At 43.5% G+C, this 26,946-nt stretch overlaps 1 protein-coding gene and 1 long non-coding RNA gene across 4 annotated transcripts in view; one reads left to right on the forward strand and one right to left on the reverse strand.

Annotated features, from left to right (window-relative positions):
* PRKCD (protein kinase C delta) overlaps positions 1–6,938 on the reverse strand; it is a 60,906-nt gene extending 53,968 nt beyond the window's left edge. For 2 of the 3 annotated variants that reach the window (XM_042885492.1, XM_042885488.1), the window contains exon 1: positions 6,851–6,938. The gene's annotated coding sequence lies outside the window, so the exon portion shown is untranslated. Of the gene's footprint in view, positions 1–3,064; positions 3,150–6,850 lie in introns of those variants that run through there. The other variant, XM_042885491.1, reaches the window with a different exon arrangement.
* A 314-nt stretch (positions 6,939–7,252) lies between these two features.
* Positions 7,253–26,946, forward strand: part of LOC122187699 — a 61,176-nt gene continuing 41,482 nt past the window's right edge. Inside the window, exons 1-2 of the long non-coding RNA XR_006181387.1 lie at positions 7,253–7,743; positions 7,879–8,003. This is a non-coding gene — a long non-coding RNA (uncharacterized LOC122187699). The remainder of the gene's footprint in view (positions 7,744–7,878; positions 8,004–26,946) is intronic.

The following is a 26,946-nucleotide window of genomic DNA, read 5'->3' on the forward strand; positions in this document are numbered from 1 at the left end:
CAACACAATCTGAGAAAGCTTGTTGGAAAAAACATAGCGTGAACTCCTGGCTGCCACAGAGCATTATCATCCACTTTAAGTGAAGCTTACTCTAATCTTTGGTGTGTATGTTTAGTCTAGCTGAAGTACTAAACTGGAATAGCAATAGCATAATATTTGCATGCAGAAGCATGCGTGTCAGATGCAATGCCAGCACTGTAACTCCATGCTGCACTTTGAGGGTGACACCGAAAGCCACTCTCGGCTCAAAACAGACTTTCCTGCAGACATGCACTCCGGTGAGCCTGCACAGAGCTGTGATGGCACAGCTACAGAAGTCAGCAACCATGGCTGAGAACTGCAGGCAAACCACCATGCATGATGCAGAAAAGTCCTGGCTTCCTGGAGAAAAAAAACAAAACAAAACACCTCTGATCAAATCTCTGAGACCAAATAAGCAGGGAAATCAGATTCCTGGAGATTCTTCCACACTTTTCTCAAGTGTATGTCCAGTGAAGCAAGTTTTGCTAATAGAGGAGCTGAGAGGTACAAGATGATTCTAGATTCCATCACTGTAAGGGCCTGAGGAAACTGCAGGAAACAAAACAGACTAAGGGTCTAATGCAAGTCCTGTGAGGATTAACAGGAGGAACTGCTCATTCTTTGGTCCAAATCTCACATTTCTGCAAAAAGGCGTGGGGGAAAAAAAAAAAAAAAAAAAAAATCTACTGGGAGAGAATTATCAGAGAATTATCTAATAACATTCCTTCTGTCAATACTGAGGAACACAAGTGAATGCAATATAAGAGAGTTCTTACAGTTTCCTGACAGATAGACCCGTGTGGATATTTGCCCACGAATGCTGATGGCCACTGCAGCATTCCCAAGTCATTAATAAGAACATCCGAGTTCACTGGAGGCCACAGGCATTGGCCAACACATGCTCAAGAGAGCAGCTGTTGAGCAATTCACAGCTCAGCAAGGACACAGCACTAACGGACCAGCACCCTGGATGTAAGCAACAGTCACTGTTATCACTCAGTGAGCAGAAGCAGCAGCCTACTAAAAAAAGACAAATCTATCTGTATCGAAAGCATCTACTATAAATCTACTCCTTACACGCAGAGGCACTTGTAGGACTGAAGGTTTCAGATGCTACTGCAAGATTATTTACTGATTTAATCCAGAGCAGAAACAGTTAATTACCAAAACCAGAAGTCTCAGCAGCATCTACTTGATACAAGACGACCACCTGTGCTCACTTACAGGGATGTACATTCAACACAGTTTTCAAAGTAAGCAGGACTGAATCTTACCTTCACAAGAGCTTTCAGTAACACAATCTCACAAGCAATGCACTCCTTTGCAAGAAAAGCATTGAGTTCTGCAGTCCAACAGGCACTAACATCAGCAAAGGCACCAAATGCTGCTTCCTTTGGTCATTTTGTCATGCCAGCAAAACGTGAAATCACCCAGAGATATTACAAATTGCACCATACAGATCTTGAGATAAGATCTACAGGGCAACCAGTGTCGTACCACAAACACAACAACCGTCCAAAGTTACTGCACTGTGCCTGCTCAAACTCGTTTTCCAGCACAGTACAACACAACAAGCACTTAATGGCCCCTTCTGGCTGCTGGCTGGACCATATTTTCTAAATCCTTACCAAATATTTTATGCAGAAGACTATTTGAGGAGAATTTTCTTCTAAGGGAGAGTTACAGATTCTTCCTTTGCTGGAAAAAGAAGCAAACAGCCTCTGCTCAGAAAAGCACAGCTCACAGCAGCCACCAAACATGTTAGCAACAGCTTAGCTGCACTGCTTTTGGACTCACTGGGGAATTTCCCAGAAAAAGGCACTCTGCAGAAGCCAAGCTCAACACTGAGCCTGTCTGCTAAGACATTTTGGATCAGCTTTTCAAGCATCCACCTACATCTTCAAGAATCTACACCTACAAATTAAAGAAAACCTCCCAGACTTCATTACCTGAAGGGTAAACCTGAGAAGCAGCCAGGAATATTTGTTCCCATAAGCTGTGTCTAATATTTAGTATTAAAACATGAAGGAAATTAGTACAAAGTAGCACTTGTCCAAATCCAAACGCTTGGATTTCATGAATTCCTTAGGGAAACCATGGCAAAGCCTGAACTGCACTTCTGAAAAGGAATCAGAGAATTGGAGGAAGAATCGAATGCACAAATAAGGATTTCAGTAGATTTCTAGTAAACAGGCATTGATGGCGGGGTGGGGAACAAATAAATGATTTGAATGCTCCACAGGTAGCTTGACTTTGAGTCTAAAAGCCATGCCATTTTCTCTCTTTGTCACCTCATCGTTACAGAGCTGCCATCGAACAAAGCTGAGCTGACAGAGCTCTGGGCCGAGCAGCATTACAACTTCATGGCTCAGGGATGGGGAACAGAGCTGGGGCTGAGGCTTACATTTACTGCAAATGTTTCAGGATATGCGGTACTTACAGCAAGTAGCTGGGTTTTAACCACGCCTGTTAACACTCAAATCATAGACGAGACTGCAGAAGACTCAACACAGTGCAAATCAGAGCCATTCGTGCTCTGATGTATCAACCAAACAAGACCAGATTTCTCTCACACCTCTAAGGAAAAGTATGAGTAATGGCAGGATAAGAATGCATGTTACATACTCACTGTCTTCTCCCAAGTGGGCAGCACCTTAGAATTCTGGGGAATACAAAGAGGTGCTGCTTTTTATTGTTTAGGCAGATCTGAAGGATCGCTCATCAGGAAATGGCAAGTGCACATCTCCCTCCTTTAGAAGTCACCCATAAGTTGTTCCTGATAGAAAGATTACATTCCACAGTAAAAAAAAAAAAATAAAAAAAAGAGCAGAAAAAAACCCAAGAGAATACCGTAAGAAATACTCAGCAGTTTCATACACTTTTTCTGTTGTAAACATATCTTCAAATAATTTATTTTACGGGCTTTGTTTTGAAGCTATCGGTTCACACCTGCCCCACATCATTTCCTTCTCGCAGACAGAAACAGGCAAATCTATCATCATTCAGAAAACAGCTGATTTAACAGTTTCAAAATGCAACTTACTGTGTGGATGGCAGGGCGCCTTTCTCTCCATTTGCATTCATTTTCATTAAAGAAAAAAGCAACTACGAACAAAAGAAAATCAGAAAGATGCAGCTGTACACACGATGTTTCCACTGTCCGTATCAGTGGTACTTCTAGCAGCAGTCTGGTCCAGAACAGAACAGAAATGTGTTACACCACTCTTACAAAGGCCGGATTTGTGATGTCCCTGCTACTCCTATGCCACATCCCTCATTTCTTAACCCTTCCTGCTGACTCTGAGAACAGCAGCAGGACGCCGGGGCAGTCGGTCCAATCCAGGCAGCCCATAGCGCTGCAGGCTTCTTCCTGCAGAGCAGACTTCCACAAGGTTATTCAACAAAGACCATACAAACATTATGAAGCAACTCTGGCTTGGAGAGGTAATGTCTCAGCAACAAAGCACAAAAACTCTCCAAGAGGCAGTTAAAAATATCTGCCTTTCAAATGAGAACCTAACACAAGTCACTTCAGCATTATTTCTACCAGGGCCACGGAGAGCTCTCACAGCTCATCTCTTCATCGTATCTTTGCAAGGCGCAGTCAAGTGGATGTGAGGAGATTAATTTTCCTGCGCTGCCCAAAGAGCTCTGAACAGGAACACGCTGTTTTCTTCCCTTCCCTGCTCATTCCTTTGATTCCATGTACAGCCTGACAGAATCAAATTCTGCACCCATATGACAGAGGTAAAGAAGGAGTCAGAGAAGGCTGAGAAGTTTTGTTGTGGAGCAAAGAAAGCAGCTATAACAGCTGCAACACAAACAGATCTGATGTTTATTAGACACCTTTTGGCCAGAACTTGACAACCAGGATGGAGCCACGAACAACTCTAGAGTAAAAAACCCCACTGCCTTTCTCATCAGTGGATGATTAAATGAGGAATTAGGTTCCTACTGAAGCCAGTCGGCCCTTAGACTCTGCTGGTAAACCCCCTGTCATCCCTGTCATTCAGCTCTGACTCACATGCAATAGCCATTTCAGTCTCCAGCCTATTCCTTCTTCCTTCCATTCGTTTTATGGTAGGTTAAATATGTACTTTATATATTTAACGAAGAGGATGGCAGACTACAGATGCACGATGCATTCTAACTGCAGCACCGACAGACACACCTGAGTTAGCCTTAGGGAACTTAAATACCTGGGTCAGTGAACCCAATAGTGGCAGCACACCTCAGTGCTGGCCAACACATGGGAAGTATTCACACCGTACAGCAGCACTGAGGCTCGTGTTGCTGCAGCTTTGCCATAGACACTGCTGCAGTTTGCTGGACAAAAGCTCACTGTGCTGCAGTCCCAGCCCTGGTGGCAGTGCTTGGGCTGCAGAGTGCAGGCTGGTGCAGGGGCTCCTGGCAGGAGCTGCAGCCAGAGCCGAGCAACATGGCATGGGGTGGAGGAGCAAAGCAACAGGACACCAGAGGCCTTCCAACAGAAACCAGGATGGATGGTGAATTGTAACTACGAGGCCCCAGAGTACTCAATTTGAGATGAGCTTTAATTCTGCTAACGTTAGATGTTAGAAGAAGCCTCTGAGACCTGAAAACTTGTACACTTCTCCCAGGAAATCAGTTATTTCAAGCGATGCTATCTTTCCAGGTTTTACTGACATTTCCTTGAACTGCATAGTATCAAATAATTGAGTTTTCTTTGAAAGACTCTTCTAAAGTTCTCTCTTTAACCAAAGTAACTACAAAACTTCAGAAATAACTTCTAGTTTACAAATACTTCCTTCTTTACGCAGTACCTTTTCAACTAGCCGTGTGATCAGAAGCTCCATCTGTTCTGTAACATTCTTCCACGGCTCCACCCAATAAGAACACCGTAACCCACCTCTCATCAGGCATATCTACACAGGAGGGTCACGATCATGAAACACAGATGGAAAAAAAAAGCTTGAGAATTGTTCAGAACCATGTCAGCATCTTCCTAATCACAGACTCAGGGACACAGAATTGCCTTACCACATACTCAGCACCTGCACATACATTACAGCCATGTAGCACTACAGGTTCTTATACCTCTATGTCAGTCACTGAGTGGCAGCAATTCCTTTGTACCTATGTCTGAATTATGAGATGTAGGGTAAAAATTTCCAAGTATTACTGACTTGTAATTTGTTTATCGCACCTCTCAACTCTCTGAAGTTCAGCATTACATACAAACACACAAATGATGCCCACTGAAATACTTGTGCACGTACCTCACTTCCTTAAATGATCGTTCTGATAAGCATACTCCTTTACAAGTTCGCTATATTCAATTTTACAAAGAGATGGCTGAAAAAACAGCAGAACGTTTTGTATTTACTGAAAGTACATGGATCAAAATTGAAGTTGCCAGCATTTAAGCGTTCCTTAACCTAAAGCACAGAGCTGCATTTTTAAAACAGATCTTTGTTATGAAACCCACAAACACACCTTAATCCATGCGTTGCAGCCTCTTTGCTCCAAATCCTCATAGCAGCGCCACAGGGTTACTGAAAACAGGCAGTCCAGTGATTAAATATAAACTCGAGTTTCTGCAAAGCAGTCCTTCTCAGGAACAAAAAGAAATAGGAAATGCTGCATATAGGCTTTTCTGGTTATTCCTCAAAATCTCTTGTTCGGAAGGCTGCATCGGTTGTGCTAGCTCAAACTCCCTGTGTGATCGATACAACACTGCACAGCATTATCGGACAGAGGGCTAGGAGAGCAGGACAGGCTGCTTCCTGGCTTACTGCAGTGTTAACAGACGGAGTGTGCGACACGAGGCCAAGGTCCAAATGAGATCTGACAGAAGCCGGACACACAAGAGCACCCAAAATTCTGACACACGCTATTCAGAGAGATGTTTAGGAGTTGCAGTCCTGCCTTCAAACTCACCCACAAGGCCAGGAAAGGTGCGAGCACCGCTCACCCACACCTGCAGTCTGCGTGAGTTCGGCTCTGCTCCCGCAGCTGCCCAGATCCGCGGGCACACGGCGCGTCTGCTCCGCCGCTGCGGGGTGCAGCAGCGCACAGCCGGGTCAGCAGAGCCACGCATCCCTCAATGCGGTGTTTCATACCCTAATGAGCCCGGGGAATTCCCCAGCGACGAGCCGAACGATGGGTTTCTGAGAGGTGCACGCCCGGCATGCACGCACGGAGCGAGCAGCGCCGCTCCTATTGTCTGCCTGCAGCCAGCCGAAAACCGAGCGTGGGGAGGACGGAGCATTACTGCCTCACACCCACTGCGCCCACAGACAGAAACTGAGCACCGGCACGCACGGGCGGGAAGCGAAGGAAAAAAAAAAAAAAAGAAAAAAGAAAGAAAGAAAGAAAAGAGTAAGAAGTTGGCGTCACCCGTCTCGGCGATCCGGGAACGAGCCGAGCCCGCGCCCCAGCGAGGGCAGAGGGCACACGAGCTCGCCGCCCCTCATCTCCTCGCACGGGACACAGCCCCGCGCCGGCCGCTGGACCTGCCCGCCCTGCCCGATCCCGCGCTTGGCGGAGGACCCGGCCCCATCCCAGCACCGCCGGGGCTCGGCTCCCCGAACCGACAAAGCTCCCGGGCCCGAGCTCGGCCAGCGGCCCCAGCACGGAGGCGCCCCGCGGAGGAGTTCCGCCGCCGCCGCCGCGCCCCTCCCCGGGCCGCCCTCCCCTCGCGGCGGGCCCGGCCGCAGCCCCTCTCCCCGCCGGGAGCCCCACGGAAGCCGGATCCCGTCTCGCTTCCTCATTCACCCCGCGCCGGGAGGGGCGGGGAGCGCGGAACGGGACGGTGCCGCCGCGCCGGGATCCAGATGCCGGCACTCACCGCTCCGCGGAGCCGCCGCCGAGTTCCGGGCACAATCCCGATGGAGATCGAGACAGAAACTGAGCCGCGCAGCAGCGCCCGCCGCCACGGCCCGGCCCAGCGCTCCCCGCCCCGCGCTCCGCCCACAGGGTGCAGCTGTGGCCTCGCGCTCACCTGCGGCCGCCGAGCTGCGCTCCGCCCCGCCCCGGAGGTGCTGAGAGCCGGCCGGCCGCGCCCCGCTCCGCTTCGATCTGCTCCGCAGTCCTGCCTTCCCGCTCTGCCCGCTTCGGCCTCCGCCCCTGGGGCAGCGCGGTGCCTCGGCCGCGCCCGGAGCGGTGCCGCCGACGCCGTGCCGCGCCTGAGGCGAGGGAAGGGCTTTCGTTGGCCCGGGCGTGAGGCGCGTGCGGGGCTGAGGAGCCGCAACCCGGCTGCTGCGCGCCCTTGCCCTGCGGGGAGTGGCTTTCAAGTTTCCTCGCCGCTTTGCCGCACTTCCTCTTCCAGGCTCTCATTTGAAGTAGTGTTTTGGTGGCTTAAGAGCCGTGGGTGTCGTTAGAGCGGCGGGGACGAAGCCGGGCGGGCTCCCTGCGGTGGCAGGTGAGGTGTGAAGGGCTGGGCTGCGCACAGGAATTTGTGGAGCATAAGAGGAGAGAGCACGGAATGACAGCATGCCCCGAGTCGGAAGGGAACCGTGCGGATCGTGGATTCCAACTCCCGGCTCTGCACGAGACCCTCCAGAAGTGAGGCCGTGTATCTGAGTGCCGCAGATGATTATTAACTCGGTCAGCTCAGTGCCACGAGCAGAAGAGAGCCTGTTCCACACCCACCACCCTCTGCTGCAGAGCCTTTTCCTGATAGCCAGCCTGAACGTCTTCTGCCCAAAGCGCACTTTTGTCATCGTTTTCTAACTCATCCTGGTAATCCTATTACTAAGTCAAGTGTAATTACTCTTACATGTTCATCTGGAGTGATGTCATTCTGCTCCAGCAGAAGGCAGTCCTGAAACTCCCGACTTTTTTCTGGCACAATAGTAATGGCAGGTGTTTTTTCAGGTGGGTGCCGGGGCGCTGCTGAGGGCTGACTGACCGTCACAAGGATGCAGACATCTCTGGAAAGCCGGGTCCCACCTGCGTGGTGTCCAGCTTCTTCCCCGAAGGCTTCACATCATACTCACAAGGTGATGTGGGAGGTCAAATCTGCCAAATCTGGATGGCTATAATGAGTATATAAATCAGCCTTCTTGATGTATTTATTTACATATATGCAGAGTTTAAAGTAACTTACTTTGAAAGGAAAATTCCACAAGCTGAGAGTTCTAGTAGGTGATAATCTGGGTGAAAGCAAGACAGTAGAAGAGTCTTCGGTCACTTCCTTTTTACTTTTGCTTCAGATGAACTATGCTCACTTTGTACACTTCTTAGACCTATTTTAGTGGCTGGGTTCTTATTTGAATTTTGTTTTCAGCCTTAGAATCTGAATGATGTTTGAGTGCTTTGGAACAGAACTAACGGAATTAACCATAATGTAACAAAACATGCGTGAGGACACCAATTTTAAAATTATGCACACTGCTTCTGAAATTTGGGGAACTTGATATGCGTGAGCAACTCATGAATGTTGAGTTTACAAGAGCAAAACTAAAACTACTTTGAATGAGAGGGAAAAAGCAGAAACTAATTCTGGCAGAGTGATTTTCCTTTGCCAGGCTTCACTGGATTTCATTTAATGCAACATTCTTAACGTTGCAGCAAGCCGTTTGTTAATGACTATTAATCATTTAGAGTGTCATTTAGCCAAAGTCCTTCTGAAACAGACAGTCCTTCCTGTCCTGGACTGTGAAAGCTGCGTAAGGCTAAAGAGGTTTGCCTCTTCTGCCTTTGCTTAGTCTGTCAGTGGGTTCAACTTTGTCTTTATTCAGTCCTAATTAAAAGTTTGGCCTGTAGGAAATGGAGAATATTCTCATCTACTAGAGAAATATGGCTTTAGAAACTTGGGATGTTTCATGGTACTAAGAGACTCTCTTGCTGACTGATTATTTTCTGTAATTTTGCTTTTAAAACTTAGCAGTGCAAAACATGTGTTAACACTCCTGGTGTTGCTGCTCAGCGGGGGTTCCTTCAGCAGAACAGAATCCCAGTGCAGCTGAGGAGGCTTTATCACTGTATTCTGCATTCAGTGGAATTGAGGAGGGGAAAACCAGTTACTGTTGGCCAGCATTTTGCAGTGTTCTGTGTCAGCTTCTAGGTGAATATTAGGGTGTGCTCTATTTCATTGAGATTTCAGGGGAACTCTTGGGGAGGGGTGGGAGAAAAGGTGCATCATGGAAACAGCGATGTGGAGAAGGACAGGGATGTGAATGTTTCTGCCTTCCGTTGTTCAGAAATGTGCCTGGCAATATTTTAAATCATCCTGAGTCCTTTTTCTCTTCTTCATGTTTCATCTCTTGAGTAGTTGAATACACAGCACCATATCTCCTGAGTCTGAAGGGGGAACTGCTTCAGCACAGAGCAGTGTGTGGACAAGGTGTGCTACCAAACCAGAGCCTTCTGCTGCTGGCTTCTTCTGAATTCTTCCATTCAGGAAATCTGCTCTGCTTGAAGCTGCTTCATTTTTGGTGTGCGGCATGATGAGGTTGGGTTATGATGAGAGTGAGCAATTTCATGAGCTTATATTAAAAAGGAAAGTGAGAAATTAAAATTTCTTCAGCAAGGCCTAAGTCATAGCAGTAGCAGAGGGTAAGAACCAGTTCTCTTGAGGTTTCAGAGTCAGATTAGTACAAAACAATTTTCAAAAAGTATGTGATCACCTTTTTTTAAGCTGAACCACTGGTACCTGGTATATAATTCTGATGGTGGATAGCTGACTGATTCAAATAACCAAAGATGGTTATTTATGCCAAAGTATCACTTCAGCTTCTATGAGATGAAGAACAGAAAACAGTCGTAGCAGTCATTGCCAACTTCTTTCTCACAGAGCCATAGAACTTACATAAGCCACAGAGCTTATAAAAGGACTTCACTTGTCTCTCCTTCCTGAGCCTGCACTTGTTTCCTCTTTTCTGCTAGTGGTAGGGGTGTGAAAAAAGGAGTCTGGTGATCTAGAACTGATGGGAGTTTCCACCTGTTACCCTTTGCACCAGTCTGTCGTCTGCTGTCTGCATTCTCTTTGAAATGTTTTGATCATCATGCATTGTCATTTATTCTTTTTTTTTTTTTTTTTCTTAAGGTTGTGGTCAAAGACTTGTTTTCTGTACAGTGCTTTTCCTCCAGTTTTTCATGGTTGTGTTTCTTTTTGTTGTATTTTTTTTCCTCCTCCCCAGGAACATGAGCATTTTGTGGATCAGCAATGACAGAAGTAGGTACCGAATTTGGTACTGTGAGGATCTGCTGCCACATACATCTGATCTGCTTGCTGTACATGTTTGGACTGATGCCCTATTGAAACAGGAGCGAGCCCTCCTTTTCTGAAGTCTTGAAATTTTAGGGATTCTTTTGATGGCAGTATAAATGAATTTCTACAGGTTACTTTAGCTTTTGTACTGACGAAGGAAGGATTTCACCTTTCTGTTAGTCAGCATGCCATTTACTGGGACATGCAGCTGAGTTGGGCTTTCCTACCCTGCAGTGGTTTGCTGCTGTGCCCGTGCAGAGCTGCAGCTGGGTGGAGTGAGACACTGTGGTTAGGTTGCTACATGTAGGAGGTGCTAGAATCTCTTTGTTTAAATTTATTATGCTTTTAGAACTTGTAGTTGCATCATATTCTGTGCTTACTATACTTTAAAATAATGGATGTATTTTGTTTTTCCTGGGGGATGAGATGTATAAGCTAGGCAACTTATGTCCCAAGTTCTGTGGCGTTCTGATGAGGAAAGCGTGCAGATTTATATGTATTTGTGTATGCAACTTAGTGCAGAGTGGTTTTGGTTATCAGATGTTAGTCTTTAAAATGTGAGATTAAAACTGAGATACACATTATGTCTCAACTGCTCTGCAGTTATCTGAGCTTATCTGAGCAAACTTTTTTGTACGACACACTGACAGATGAGGCAAGAAAATGCCTTCCTGACAGTTTGAGATTCCTGCCTTGGGAGCATTGCTTATGTTTGTTTTTTAAGGCCTTTGTGCTTGAAGCAGGTATTAACTATGTGACAATCTTGGGCACTTTTTCCCTCTTAAATGAAATCAATTTCACATGCTTCTATAGAAGATTTGCAAATGTGATCTGCATTTCCCCAAAAATAGGAAATTTGGGCTACAAGTAAAAGGAGCCACAGAATCTCTTAAGATTTTATCAGTATTTCTTCTGCCTGCTTTTGCTGAGGATAGCAGGCTGATAACTGCATTTTGAACGTGTGAGGCTGTCAGAGTAACTTAGTTAAATCTGTTCTTTCAGAAGAATTGACGTTAAGAATGACTTTGCACACATCTCCTTAGCGTTCAGGTTCAATGCTCTGGCTGTCAGTGTTGACTCTGAACAACCCAGAGGGTTTTGCTTTCCCCTGTGATAGGTTTACTTTGCAAAATGAGTCTGATGTAGAAGAAGGATGTGTATGTATTGATGTAGTTTTCTTGCTGACCACAGTCTTATTCCTACTTTAGATTTCTGTGAGAACTGGAGAAAGTTGCAAAGTGGAGTAATGCAAGCATGGTTTTCTCTTGGTTTCTTTTTAAGCTTTTTTGAACAGTTCAGAATGATTTTTGTGAACTTCAGGAAATTAAAATCCTGTTTGTGCACATAAGAGACATCATAGATAGGGATTTCGTACCTCTGTACTAGCTTGGGCAGAAGAGAGTGATGGTTGTGTTTTGTACAGTTTTTTTCCCCCCCTTTCCCCAGGTACCTTTTTGGCTTGCAGCTAAAGTTAAAACTAACTCATTCATCAATGAGAGTGAGCTGGAGACCATCAAGTCAATGCGCTCAGGTCATCACACGATCTCATATGGTATTACCTTTGCTTTCGCTGCACACTTGAAAGAAATGAAGTCTCAGCAACTGCTGTGCAGTTACCATAGGAGTACAGCTCTGCTGGATATGGCTTCTGCTGCACAGATGTTGTTTCAGGAGTGTCAGATATCCAGAGTTTCATCATTCAGGAAATTCTGTCTGGCAAATAATAGTATCTGGTATGATACTAAAACAGTGCACATACATTCATTTTGATTTTAACACTTTGTCATTTACAGCTATTTTCTTGAGTTTGAGTTAATTGAAAATTTTGGAGGGTTAAGAAAGGAGATGAGTTCAGCTGATCGTACCGTTGGACCGTCAGTTACAGTGGCAGCAAGGCAGCAATGAGGGGAGAGCATGGCAACACATCTCCTCTCTGTTTGCACCATGTTTTTCCCCCTGTCTCAACAGTTTAGGAGTGGGAAGGGAAAGAAATCCTTTCCCTGTTCCTTTTTCAGCAGATGAGCAGAGCAGGTGAGGCGCAGGGATAAGAACCACCTCCAGGATGTTTTATTTTCAGATTACTGCAGATAGAAGTTATTAACTAGAATTTCTTCTGTTGGTAAAATATGCAAACCACAGAAGTATTAGTATTTTTTGTTCTATTTAAAGTGCTTTAAGCATACTGTCAGACTATGCAAACAATAACATGAATCAGTCCCACAGCGTGATTGGAACAAGGCTTTGTTTGCAGAAAGACAAAATGTGCCCTACTGCAACCAGGTGTGAGGATATGGGAGTACCTGATTCTTAGTTTCGTGCTCTGCTGGCGTCATTTTAAAGTGTAGTTCGACTGCTGTGAATGAACTGCTTACTCTTGGCAGCAAGTGCCTCTAACATTTGATTCTCATGTAGTGGTTCTTCCCTGCTTGGGTATTTTTCCCTGCTATAGGCATACTTAATATTGTTGTTTGTAGGTCTTCACGTTCTTCTAGGCTGTACCTCTTCATCCTTCTGTTTGCCTTTACTCTGGCAAGTACTCATTAGACCATAATTGTGTTACGATAATTGCTTAGTTGGATTTATTTTTATTGGTACAGCAACTGCTGTTATCAAAAGCTGAGCACAGTATCGTTGAAACGAGGTAGCATGTAAGATAACTCCCAGTAAACCTTTAAAATGAAAGCAAATACCAGTAATTAAACTATAGTTTGTGTATTGTGTGTGTTTGCATGGGAGGAGGGTGGAGGGAGGTGGTTGCCCTCCCCAGGCACATCACAGCTACGCTGAAGCACAGAGGGAAAGTTTCGTGTTGTGGATGGCTTTATAATGTCATGGCATAGCTGTTGAGTCATGAGATTTCACAGAAAGATGTCAAAATGCTTCTCCTTCCCCACTGTGTCATGGTGAGAGAGAGCATTTGGTGGGAATAGTAGATCTACATTGATCTTGCCAAATAATAAGCAAACCAAACTCCTGCTTGTGCTCATAGCACAGTGAAGGGCAATGTTTGACTTCAAACCTGCTAGAATGGCAATGACAGAATATTTAATTTTTGTTAAGTGGCTAAAAATTGATTCATTCCCTGAGGACATAACTGCATAAAAATAAATTGAGGTTGACAGATTATCTGCAGCAGAGTTACTTTACAGAGGCATCTGGAGATAGATTCTGTTGTTACAAATGCTGGGGCCTGTCCTACAGATGTTTCCTGAATATATTCTGGTGCTTATCTGGTGTCTGAACCATTGATGGAACTTGGTATTTATGTCTTATCAAAAACTTCATTTGGGAGGGATTGCAGTTCTGCAATTCAAAAGGACGTAGTTGCTGTTTTTGATGCCAGTGTGCCTACTGAGTTGTAACACATGGCCTTGCTCTTCCATGCGTTGATGGGATCGCACCCATGCTTCTGGTTGTTGATGACCTGACCCTTATGCATATGTAGAAGTAGTTTAAAAACGTTCCACGCTTATTTGCTCTGGGATCAATTTGGTTTTTGTAAGCTAATTATTTTTGTGCATCTCTCCATTATTTTATGACCCTTGACATCTATGAATGGGTCTAGCATTTTTCATTAGGCTCTGTGTCCTAAAGCACCACGGATTTTCTTTTCCAATCTGTTCTGAAATAATGATTCATCATTATTCTTCTCATGCTGTCGATACAGAGAAATTCACTGGTCAAGTATTTTTCTTTTTAGGCTTCTTGTAGCAATTGGATAGATCAGTGGGATGGGAAAGGTATTACAACAAAGGTGTGACGATAGGACTGACACAATAGAAATGCAGTATAAAGAAAGCAAAAAAAATTACTCGCCTGTATCAGAAGATTCCAGGTTCACAGGGGAAAGCCTCACCAAGGAGGGATCTCCAACCACAGACCCTTCCCCATCAGCAGTCAGCCCTTCAATGAGGTCTAAGAGAGGTGCAGCCAGGCTCCAACCCTTCCTGTCTCACAGCTGAACTGCCTTCACCTGTGCTCCCAGGGCTGACCAGGTCCTTTCCTCAGGTGCTCAATCAGTGGTTCAGGCTGGGACTCAACAGTTCCCATACAAGTTTCTTTTTTTATTGTTGTTTTATTGTGTTTACATTTAAATTTTATTCCCCTATTGTCTGCAGAAGTTTCAGAAATGTGTCTGAAGGCAAGTTGTTTGTTTTTTTTTTTTTTAATATTTCTTTTCCATTGTTTGTAGGAAAGGATATATTTTACCTGCAGATTTAAAAGTGTATGGAAGCTTTTATTAGCTGGCACAGAGTGTGCCAGAGATAGAAATCACTTGGAGGAGGAGATGGTAATAGTTGTCATGTTTATCCAAACTTTGTTTTCAGATAGCTGTGGAAGAAAGAAGCTGATCTCTTGTCTAGTTAAATATGTCTTTTCTTGCTTGCAAGTTTCAGGAAGGGAAAAAGCTGTTCTGAACCTCTACAGGGGCTTCACAAAAACATTGTTTATTCCCTACATTAATGATTTTGTATCTCCTCCATCAGCAGCAGAACAAATTCAGTTGGCTTTTTTTGTTTGTTTTTGGTACACATAAAGCATAATTATTTAAAAACTTGTTTACTCCCCACGTTGTGGCCAGCTTACTGTAGGACTGGGAGCAAACCCCTTAACAGATGGCTTGTAGGTAGTTGAGGTGAGGTTCCCACTTGAGCTGACATTCTGAGGATGATCTGGTAAATGTGGCATTTGGGAGCCCTGAGCATGATGTGCTCTGTTGGGTGTGTTTGCACTGACAAAAAAATTACAGCCTCAGGATAAGCAGGAAGACACGGAAGGTGTTTTCTTGAATTGTCACTGTTAGCTGAATTCTGGCTAAAAACTATATTCTCTTTGTAAGGTTTCATTTCATTTGTTAAGTTCTTGATAAGTAAGAGGCCTGGGCATTTTTGTGTTTTGTTTTTTGTAATGTGAATATGTTTTGCATTTTTTCTTTAGTATCAATAAATTGCAGGTTTTCAGTCTGTTTCCTGGAAGACCAGAAGGGAACTGCTTGTCTTTATCATCATGTAATCATATGAAAAACAAAGTTTCATCTGGTCATGAAGCTCAAAGCATGCGAGTGCACAATTACGGAGCAATTGCTTTGTACTGGAACTGTAACAGCACTCCTAGTTCTCACTTCACTTATGCTTGTAAGAAGTACAAAGTTGTCAGTGCTGTTCCAGGTACCCTGAGGAATTATGTTGACAGTTGTGTTGATGTTCCCTAGGAGCTCTGAACAAAATCATTCAGCTCTCTCTTTTTTTCCTTTCTTCCTTTTTTTTTTTTTTTTTTTTTTTTTCCAATATAATAATGTCACGTATTGGTGTTTAAGTATCTTTCATGTTGGAAAGTGGGATGTAGGGATATATTTCAGTTTCAGGTTCCTTTTTATGAGTAACTTCATATGCTTCTTTAGAAAGCAGGGCTTCCTTACTAGCAATTCAGAGGACTTGACCAAGGTTTCTGTTCTGACTCGTCTGCTTTGCACCAGGTAGAGAGAATTGAAGGCAAATGTGAGAATACCTTATGGCTCCCATCGGAAGAAAAACCAACCGGTGCCACTCTCTACCACTTCTGAGTTGTTACCAAACATCTGTAAGATCAGCATCGTTTGACTTACGTGGGGCAGCCAGAAAGTCTGCGCAGAGACATTCCTGTGCACGTCAGGTGAAGGGGAGATGGTGTGTTTTGTGTAGGTGCTGATTGCTGATGTGGATACTTGGCGTGGATAGTTGAGTAGAACTTAACTAATGGGGTGCTTTTGTGGAGCGAAAGGAAGAACTGCAGGAACAGCACAGTGCTGCACCAGAGGAGATGCAGACTGGATATTGGGAGAACTTTCTCTCCAAGTATGGACGAACACCAGAACAGCTTCCTAGAGAGACGATTGATGCCACTTGGCCTGTCAGAGTTCAGGAGGCATTTGGGCAGTGTCCTCAACATGAATGGACTTGTGCTTAGCCCTGCAGTTGTCACGCAGTTAGATTTGATAATCTTTGTAGGACTCTTCCAAACGATCTATTACAAACATGGCCAATTTTCTTTCTCTTTTTTCGAGTTACATAAGCTCAGTGAAGGCTTTCTGTGCTTGAGAGGGATGCGGGATAAGTGGAGAATGGAATAAGAGGGCAATGTCCTTTTGGCAGCTGGAGTTGTTGTGATAATTCCAGCGTGCATGAAACAGCCTAATGTGCAGTGATTTAATTAAATGAGATTGCGGTCACATTTGGAGTTCAAGAGGTTCAGTTTGCCTTTGTCTGTGTCTTTGTGACCATGTACAATTAAGCTTGAAATACTTCAGTATGACGTCTGTGAGTGTGCAATAAAGGGCAGCCATGTGTGTCACCTACTGCAGTTGCTTTTCTGAAGGTAAACTTGAGTGTCCCTAGGTGTAAGTTCTCAAGCTGATCAGACATACTGTCAATATAAACGTTTCTGGGATCAAGCTTGCTTTTCTCATGAATTGAGTCCTGATTCTGCTGATGTGGAGATGGGAGGAACAAAAGATTTCGTGTAGTAAATTACAGAATTACAGTAGCCTACCAGAAGACTTGAATGTCATTGTAACTTGAATTCAAACTTGCTTTGTTTCCTGGCAGTATGGAGCCTGGAAAATGGGCACTTGAGCACTGAGGCCTGCTACCATGTGCTTTCAGCTATGTGCAAGTCTGAGCCTGAATCTGGGATCTGTTTGCACGTGAATTCAAATGCTCCAGCATCGATCTGTCCATTCTTTAAGTGATATTTTCTTCTTTGAGATTGACCTGGACAGGCTGGAGAGTTGGGCAGAGAGGAGCCAGATGAGGTTTAACAAAAGCAAGTATAGAGTCTTGTGCCCAGGGAGAGAGAACTACATGCACCAGTACAGGCTGGGGGATGACATGTTGGAGAGGAGCTCCGCAGAGAAGGACCTGGCTGTTCTGGTCTGGGGAGCCTGCTTTGCAGGGGGGTTGGACTGGATGATCTCTAGAGGTCCCTTCCAACCCCTACAATTCTGTGACTCTGCTGGCTTTGTTTTGCATAGCATACCTTTCTGTTGGATATTCTTTCTGTTGTTATTATTTTTATGTTTCTCTGTTCTTCTTTACTTTCTTCCCTGTCTGTTCTTTTGCTCTGTTCCTCTTCTTCCTTCCTTCCTTCTTCTATAGGTATTTCCTCATACAGTGTGCCTATAGTTCTCATACAGCTTCTTGTGAACAAACGGTGACAAGACAGAACTTTGTAGGTGGCTTACACAGATGTTTCAGGTGGAGATAAAATCCCTGACTCTTCAATTGACTCCAGGACAGATGAGTGTTGCTAGAATGGAGACAGGCAGCTTGCGTTCCTCTTTTCAGATTGCACTGCTTTGTATCTCTGCCTGACATCTCTCAGGAGAAATTAAATCTGCTGAGAATAGCTAATTCTGTTCTTAATTGCTTTTTTAATCTATGAATCACCATTAGTCAAGATCCATGCCAAAACAGGAATGCTATTTTGAACTGGTTGGAGTAATCCATTGTGTGCTCTCTAATGAGGTCTGGGAGAATTTATTTTTAATCTGCAAGTGCAAATTGTTTTTATTTAGGTATGGAGGCAAAGAAGATGAAAAGTCAAGATGTGCAGAGAAGAAACTGTGTGAGTGCTGCAGGCTGTATTACTTGGATGCAAATTTATTTTTAATGCAAGCTTTTCTTCAGATGATGGGATACTTAGATGAAATAAAGATTAAAAAATAAGATCAAATCTTTATGATAAGATGCTATGGTTGATGAAGGTAAACAAATTGTAATTAACTTACAAAAGACTAACAAAATAGAAGCACATGAGTACAGTCATTACAAACTAAGAAGGCAAGAGCATCTGGTTCTTCTGAAGTGAATTCCTTGCAGGTGCTCACCAGGTTTTAGAGAAGGTACAATGTCAGAGTTTAAAAAGTTAGTTTAGTAAAAAATAAAATAAAGAGTTAAATAGTTTGAGTGAACAACTGTGTAGGCACAGCAGAAACTTGACGGTATGGTAGGTGTTAAAATTCATTTATGATAAGTTATCATGGGATTTCCTGTGAAGTGTATATATTTCACCTACTTGAACGCACAATATTTGAGAAGATTATTAGTATGTGGCAAATGCCAACACATACAAATTGGCAGTTATTGTAAAACATGGCTTCTTAGCTCTACTGCCTGTAACTGTCACAGAATAGTTAACTATCACAGAACCACAGCAGGGTTGGGTTGGAAAGGACCCCCAGCCCCACCCCTGCCACAGTCTGGCTGCCCCCAGCTCGGGCTGCCCAGGGCCCCTGCATGGCCTCCAGGGATGGCACCCACAGCTCTGGGCAGCACTGCCAGCACCTCAGCGCCCTCTGAGTGAAGAATTTCCCCCTCACATCTCATCTCGATCTCCCCTCTTTTAGTTGACGAGCAGTTCCCCTTGTCTCGTTGCTCTCTGCCTGCAGAAGTCATTGCTCTCCAGTGACTACAGATCTCAGCAGTTCTGCTGTGTGCTGCGGTTTACATATGCTGAACATCCATCGTTCACTTCTTGCCTGTTAGCTGTTCTTTTAAACATTTTTATTTGTCCACAGTACCGAGCCTGTGTGCTTTTTGCTTTCACGTGCAGGTTCTGGACATAAGGGTAGATGCTACCTGTCCTTTTGGGTATTATTAACATCACATTTGTTGCACTTGGACTTATTTACTTTTTGCATTCTTAGTACATCCATGTAAAATAGTGATGAATGATGGTGTCCCAATGGCAGACAAACACTGTTAGTTGTCTGAGTTGTGAACAACAGTTAACATTTCAGAACGCAGTTTGTCAACAGGAATGCTTACGAGCTCTGAAACTTGCGTATATAAAATACATGAAAGGGTTTCTTTCCATTGCAGAGGTAGTGCATTGGCTGCAGTGACGTAGGAAAGTGGCACAGGAGAAGAACTGGTCTGATTTGTTGTGCTGAGCAATAGTGAAACTGAAAGGCAAAATGATAATTGTGTCCGCTAGTAACTCACCTAGAAAATCAAGCAAAAATTGTTTAAGTTAGTGGATAAACTGAGAACTTTCTGGCAGCTTAAATTCTTTTGACAAACAAGATGTTGCAGGATTTCTGTAAACAATTCTAATGGAGCTCATGAAACTGGCCCAGAAATGCATTTTTTTAATACAGCTGTGAGGGGGGGAGAAAAATCTTCGGGGTTTTTTTTTTTTTTTTCTTTGAGAAAAGTGATCTATTAATGACTAGGGAAGGTCAGCTGGAATGCTGTCCCATTCAGGACAAGCTCCTTGCCCTCTCAGCTATTAACTGTCTGCAGATTGAGGGATGCTTCCTTGGGCATTAAGAATAATTATCTTTTGAATTTATTCCTCTTTTTAATACCAGTAGTGTTTTGGTTTTGGCAAAATGCATCCTGTGTTTTAGTAACAGGAATTAAAGAAAACCTCAGCAAATGGAGTCCTTTCAGGTAGCGATTTGCTGCCAGAAAGGTACTCTGTTTTCTTCAGTGCTTCATTAGCAGGAGGTTACAAAAACACTTCTGTGAGAATATTGCAGGGACATCAAAGAAACTGAGGAACTAAAGCAGCTCTTAGCTAAAACTATTCACTGGACAGCATGGAATTATAATTTATGTCTGAAATTGAACCACGGTTGACAGAGTCATTCCTGATCACTCTGCTTTTCTCTTTTTGACATAAGCACAAAGCTGTTGCTCAGAGCTTAGCATCATTATGTGGTTATGGGCCTTGGCTCAAAGTTCAATCGCAGGTCTATTTCCTGAGAATTTAATAATTCAGTGACATTGGAATATGTGATGAATTTGGGACAGCTAATTAGATTTGTATTAATGTCTGCAGCGTAGTGCTACTGTAAAGAGAAACTCATAGACTGAGGCCTACTTTGTAGGGATGCTTTAACGCATTACTCTTAAGACCTTTTCATAACCCAGCACGGCGGCATCCCAGTCTTCATAAGATTCCTATTGAAAACCAATCCTTTCCAGGCACAGTGGATGTGCATTATGATACATTTTTCTTTCATATGTGATATATTAAACACTACATGAGTACATAACAGCTCTGCAAGCTGCTGCAAGTTTTACCATGATAGAGAAAAGCTTGTAAGCTGCTTCCCTGTGGTTCAGTGCAGCACTGAGCTCAGTACCAGCTTGTCTTGCTTTCCAGTACTGATTAACAGTTTAATAGGCAATTTAGTTGTCATATTGCAGGCAGAAGCTGGTGGAAAGAAATGTCTTAGCTGTCACGTGGAGTAGATTGGAAAGGCTGGGCTCGCTTTTTCTTTACTCTCCATCTGTAATCTCACTGTTACCCCAGTGAGGAGGAAGCAGTCCAGTTCAGTAAAGGTGGGGGCTGACTTCATTTAAGCCTGTATTGGTGTATGTGTGTGTGGTAGGAGAGCCTGGCATCAGTGTGAGAATGTTGGTGCAGCTGCACTGCTGAGGAAACCCAATGGAATGGCTGTGGCCACCTAATGCTTCCACACAAACCCCCAGCCCCCCACATTAAAAAGTACTTTTAGCAGATCGTTTAAAAGAATATTTTTTTCAGTCTAGATTTGTGTATTGCGACCATTCTTATTTAAAGGGTTAGGAAAGTCAAAGAGTCCAACTTAGGCAGGGTTGTGGAGACTGCTAACTACCATGACTTGAGTAGCAGTTTAATTGTTGTCCTTGTGCTGATTTCTTTGTTTTTATATCATGTCTTTACCCTGCTTTCTAGAGATTTTTGTTACTTCAGTGAGTACTTGAGAGAAGCAAATGGCTCTTCAGGGTTCTGATTCATGTTTTATTCAACACTGCAAATGAGGAAAGCTGGTTGGACCAATATCATGCTTCACCTGGGAGAAATAGTCTTCTGTGAGCCCAGTGGTTGGAGTGTGTTTTGGAATATAAGCTATCTGGGGACAGGGACAGCTGTTATGTGATCACCTTCTTTCTCTGTAAGATGAAGATAAAACCAGTTACCACGTGTTTTAAGTTCATTGCTGTCTCTAGAGGAAACCTTTCCTTACTGTTATATATTAATAGATTAAGTTCAGCTGCAGGGCAAGTAGAAAGAACTGCAGAGATAAAGAAACCACACCTGGGTCTACAATAGCTGAATTTGTGCAGGTTTCTAGCTGCTGCTGTTCAGAAGGCATCACCCTAGAGCACAGGCTTGCAGGATATGATGCCTACTTGCTTGTCATCTTGTGCTTCAGAATAGCATATTATGTACGAAGGACCTTCATAGAACATGAAGTAAATTGACATTTTCCTTTTTTTTTAGCATAAGTTTTATGAATTTTATGTATTTTTTTTTTAGTTATAAGCTATTATATATATAGCTATTATATATTAGCTATTATGTATTTTTAGTTATAAGCTATTATTTAGTTATAAGTTATAATAATTATAAGTAATATATGTTATAATTATCATTATTAAGTGCAATATGTTAAGTGTTATATGGAGTACAAGAATGGAACGGATGCTCAGACCTCTGCATTCTCTTGTGATTTTGTTCTCTGCTTGTTGCCAGTATATGAGCTGTCATTTATAACCTTGGTAACTTAAAACTTTGGTCTGGATCACTGATTGTTCCAAAATGAGTTATGATACAATTCTGCCAATGTTCAGGTGGGGTCCTGAGATACTTGGCTTTCCAGGCTTTGACTGTAGGAGGTGCAAGACAAAGGAGCAGCATCTGAAAGGCACAGCTTTGTGGAAAGGCTCTTACAGTTCTGTCAGGACCTCAATGCAGCACTGCACAACACTGCAGAGCACTCTGGTGAACTGAAGTACTTGATCAGACTTCAAAGGTCAGCGTTCCTCATAATAAGAAGCAGAAATGTTTTTTGCAGTGGGAAAAACATTATAAAGAGCAATTAGAGTAGAGAACCCTGAGCTGCATCTGCTGTAAACTTCATTTCAAAGCACTGAAGTCTAGAACTTGCATGTTACTGTGTGGCGTCAGCTCAGACGTGTAAAGTACAGGTAAGGAACTTCAAATATAAAATAATTCATACAAATAATCCCCAGGGGGCACAAAGGAATGCAGGTCTCGCTGAAGGCAAGCAGCATCTATAGACAAAAAGCCATGTGTCAGAGACCTTTTCCTGTTGTTTCATTTACAGAGCAAACAAACATCTTAAATGATACTCCCAAAAGAGAATTATACCAAGGCAGTGGTGCACAGGCATGTATTAAAGTGCTCTTAGTACTTGTAAACAGAGTCAAATCAAATGGAAATACAGTGCAGAGTTCAATTCCAAAGGTCTTAAAGTTTGGGGTTTTTTTCTGTCAAGATCTGATTGTTCAGGGTGTCAGTTTCATCCCTTGCCTTGTAACTCTTGCTCATCGCCACCATCAGTTGCACTTTCAGAATGGTTTCTCTCACAGAACAGGATCTGTTTGTCCCAGTCTCGCAGGATGGCTGAGGCTCACGCTTCTCATTTCCATGTAGGGAAAACAGCCTTGTATTTTTTGCAAATGTAGCTGCGGGAGAAAGTAAATCAAGTTTGTCTTTGATGTCAGGAATGAAGTACGGGGAGCTGTGGTCACGTCCCAGTGAAGGGACATCAAGGTAATTAGGCATCTTGAAGTATGTTATACTTGATGAATCGGCATATTGAATCTCACTGAAATGTGAGTGGGTTTTTTGGGTGTTTTTTTTCTGCATCCATATTATTTTGTTTCCTTGTCTGATGTTCTTTCTAAGGTTTGTGTGGCTCTGTTACTATGTGATTCTTCTGCTGTTGGTGAATAAGGTTTTCAGGTACTGGGTGGAACATTTCCCTTGAATGAGTCCACAATAATAGTTTAAATATTTGTTTATTAATTTTTTTCCACTGGTGCACAGCAGAGGTAAAAGGAGTTCATCTGTCCTTGCACTTGAGGCCTGATTTATGTGTCCTTGCCTTCCACTCGTGACCAGCTCCTGTTCTGTAAGGTGCTTTCCTAAATAGCTCAAGTAAAATCTGAGCTTCATAAATAGGGAGCAAGGTGATTGTTTAACAAGGAATGCTACTGTTTTCCAAATCCTATTACGTTCTTTACCAAGTACGCTTGTCATGTGAACCCTTTTGTTTTCTGTTTGTGCTTTACTACAAGCAGAAGTAGATTTGATAAACCGTAGGAGAAAAGAAATCAGGATGTTGCATTCTAACTGGGTGAAACTTTGCAGAAGTGTGGAAGAACACGTTTTTCATCATGTGATTCTTTCCTGCTGTAGTTGCTCTCATGCTCATAGCCTGTGACAGCCTAATGGCTGTCAAATTTCACCTTGAAACTGACACGGCATCGCAGCTGATTGTTTTGCTGTTCAAGTTATTAGAAAAAAGCTGTATCTAAACTATGAAAAGCAGGGGTTCTTTGCTTTCTAAACATTTGGAGTGTGTTTGGGTCATAGCTTGATGCTTTTGTCCTGCTGCAGTGGTAGCTAGAAACTTCTCTTACGTGATAGCTGACATTCTTGTGCAGTCATCTGAATTTGACATCTCAGTTTTCAGGAGAAAAATCTTCAGTTATTAATATTGCTTTACTATGATTCTATCTGGTAATGAACCCTTGTCACCAACCCTGTGTGAATTCAGAAAATGAATGATTTGAAAAATAACAAACGTGACAAAAGCTGTAAGGGGGAGAGAAAAAGTAGGATGTATGACTGAATAATGTAGACAGTGGCACAGAGTAGGTGGTTTATTACTATAACTTCTTAAATCCTGGTTGTGGGCTTATTCTGGGAGAGGCTTACGTAAATCAAAAGGGAAGGATAGTCCTTGGTAAAGGGGCAGGTGAGTGACTGTGAGTGAGCGATGCAAATGAGGAGTGAAACTGATTGAAGAGGCTGATAAGGGGGTAGGGAGATATTTAGCATAAAGAAATCTTCAGAGTAGGACAGAAAGTCCAGCCCAAGTTAGAATGACCTCAGTCTGTCTGTAAGTTCCTTCCTTAGTGGATTTTGCTGGCTAGAGATGTCAGGTGTTTTTCAGAAACTGTAAAGCACGCAGTACCTTGATATCACAGGTGTGAGAACTACTGACAGAGACCGCTGGCTCTCTTTCATGGGAAGGCTTTTAAACAGAACTAGGCACAGCCTTTTGTTTCTTTGCACTACCTGTGGTCTGTCCATTTACTTTGGGCTACTTAGTACTGAATGTGCAGCTCCGGGGTTCATCAGCAATGAATCAAGTGAAATGATGGATAATTCTCATACTCTCTAAACAATAAATATTTGAAATAACAAAAGTTTCATTTCTCCTAAGTCTTTCCTAGGCAAAAATTTATTTAATACTACATGACTATGTACAGCATGTCACTAAAAATCTCATCTCACTCACATGCATTTCAAAGTGCTCTGAGGACTTTTTATCGTTCTTCATTTGCCTCAGAGTCAGCCAGCAAGGTTTTGATTGGGGCATTGATAATAAAAACCAGTGTTTCCATCTGGTTTCTGTAGCCTGAGGAAGAAGCAGAAGTCAAGTGAGAAAATACTTTTTTTCCTCTGAGGGTTTAAGGTCAATGGGAATGAACTTTATGAACTTCAGTCAGATTAAAATTGAACTACATTTGCTTTACCCTGTCTGTCCAAGTCACCGTAAAGCCTTGTATTGTCTTTTTGTGCCTGTGTATTGACATATCTGGTTTTTTCAAAAGGAACTAATATGCTTGGCTAGCAGTACATAATTTCAATGAAACTGACTCAGCAAACTGAAAGTTGATTTTTTAATTAGTCCCAGTAAAATCTGGTAGCAAAGTCTCGTGACCAGATAGAGGTTTCACAATGTGTAGAACCAGTGTGCTTTACAGTGAGTTGCTAGAGACCAAGTTGGAGATGAAAAGCAAAAGCTGATGGACAAGTTTAATACAGTTGGTGACAGTTCTGTCCTGTGACTTCAGTGGTGCAGAGTCACTTCCTTTAAAATCTGCATAGAGAAGATTGCTTGCTGAGCCAGGTGGATGACCTCCTAAATAGAAGAGTGAAGAAAATCCCTGAGTTTAGGATGGGATCTACTTGTTTTAATCTGTAGAGGAAGTCTGAGAATTGTATGAAGCCTTTGGCTACAGCACAGGCTGATAAATTCAGCTGTAATTATGGTGATTCTGATGACAGGTCCTCTGGTGAAGGTGATTGTCCCCCCCCTGCTCTGCTCTTGTGAGGCCCCATCTGCAGTCCTGTGTCCAGGGCTGGAGCCCCCAGTACAAGAAAGACAGAGAAGTGATGGAGAGGATCCAGAGGAGCCACAAAGATGATCGGGGACTGGAGCAGCTCCACTATGAAGACAGGCTGAGGGAGCTGGGCTTGTTCAGCTTGGAGAAGAGAAGGCTGCAGGGTGACCTCGTTGCAGCCTTCAGTACCTAAAGGGAGCCTACAGACAGGAGGGGAATCAACTCTTTGAAAGGGGAGATAACAGCAGGACAAGGGGAAATGGTTTGAAGTTGAGGGAGGAAAGATTGAGTTTAGATGTCGGGGGGGAAGTTCTTTACAGAGAGAGTGGTGAGGTGCTGGAACAGCTGCCCAGAGAGGCTGTGGATGCCCCGTCCATCCCTGGAGGTGTTCAAGGCCAGGTTGGATGGGGCCATGGGCAGCCTGGGCTGCTGTTAATGGGGAGGTTGGTGGCCCTGTATGTGGCAGGGGGATGGAGATTCGTGATCCTTGAGGTCCCTTCCAACGCTGGCCATTCTGTAAGTGGTAATTCAAGTTACACTGCCAAAGTGTATCACAGTGCAGTGCTACTGGCCTGTTTTTCCATTCTAGTGGTTTCACCAACATGGATGATTCTGTGTCCAGTTTCAGTCTTTGTGCAGTGTTATTTTGTGTGCTAAATAGGCAACTGCTGTCCTCCACACCACCCGTGAGGTAGGTATGCATGTTTTACTCAGTGTACCTTTGATACATTTTACAGTGAAATCAATATGCCTTAGGCCATTAAGCATATTGTCTGAATTTGATTTTCTGTACCAATAAAGTAAGCTTTTCTTTGGAGAAATTTGAGTGCTATAATCTAAACAAGCAAATCCTGTAATAAAATGCATACAGGGCAAACTGTCCTAGTAGTACATACCTGTACTTCTGTTTATCAACTAAATATGAAATAGTGTTTCTATCACTGTGTGTCAATAGCCCAATGACTGGTCTTAGAAGGCATGCCAGTTTGCTCCTGTAAGTATACCTAACTTTGAAGAATATTTAGTTTTCAATAACAGACTGTTTCATAGGGCTCCTTGAATCAGTTTCGTGAATTTGGTTTTAAATGTCTCAAGCAATGTGAAAAAGGAAACTCCCCATAAAAATCACAGAATTGTAGGGGTTGGAAGGGACCTCCAGAGATCGTTGAGTCCAACCCCCCTGCCAAAGCAGTTCCCTACACCAGGTCACACAGGTACCTGTTATGCAGAGTTTTCTAACTTTCTTGCTGGTCTGGCAGTGATTCAGCCTGGTTGAAGTTCACTCAGGTATAATTCTTGTGTCCTGTTTTCATGTTTAGGCTGTGATACCCTGTCCCTGGAGGTGCTCTCAGCTGGGCTGGATGGGGCCCTGGGCAATCTGACTTAGTGCATGATCTCGTGGTTGGCAACCCTGATTGCAGCAGGGGGATTGGAGCTTGGTGATCTTGGGCCCTGCCTGTCCCTTCTAAAAAGCTTGTCTCTCTCAGTTGTAGTATTCCAGTTGTGTGTTTTGTCCCACTGTGTTTCTGTGATAGCACTGAGTTTGAGTTTTCTAATTGCCCCACAGTTTCTGTCTTCTGCTTATTTCCTACACTG

This window comes from Lagopus leucura, unplaced genomic scaffold (genome assembly GCF_019238085.1).
Source record: "Lagopus leucura isolate 7727_CA_CO unplaced genomic scaffold, USGS_WTPT01 Super-Scaffold_100050, whole genome shotgun sequence".
NCBI lineage: Eukaryota > Metazoa > Chordata > Aves > Galliformes > Phasianidae > Lagopus > Lagopus leucura.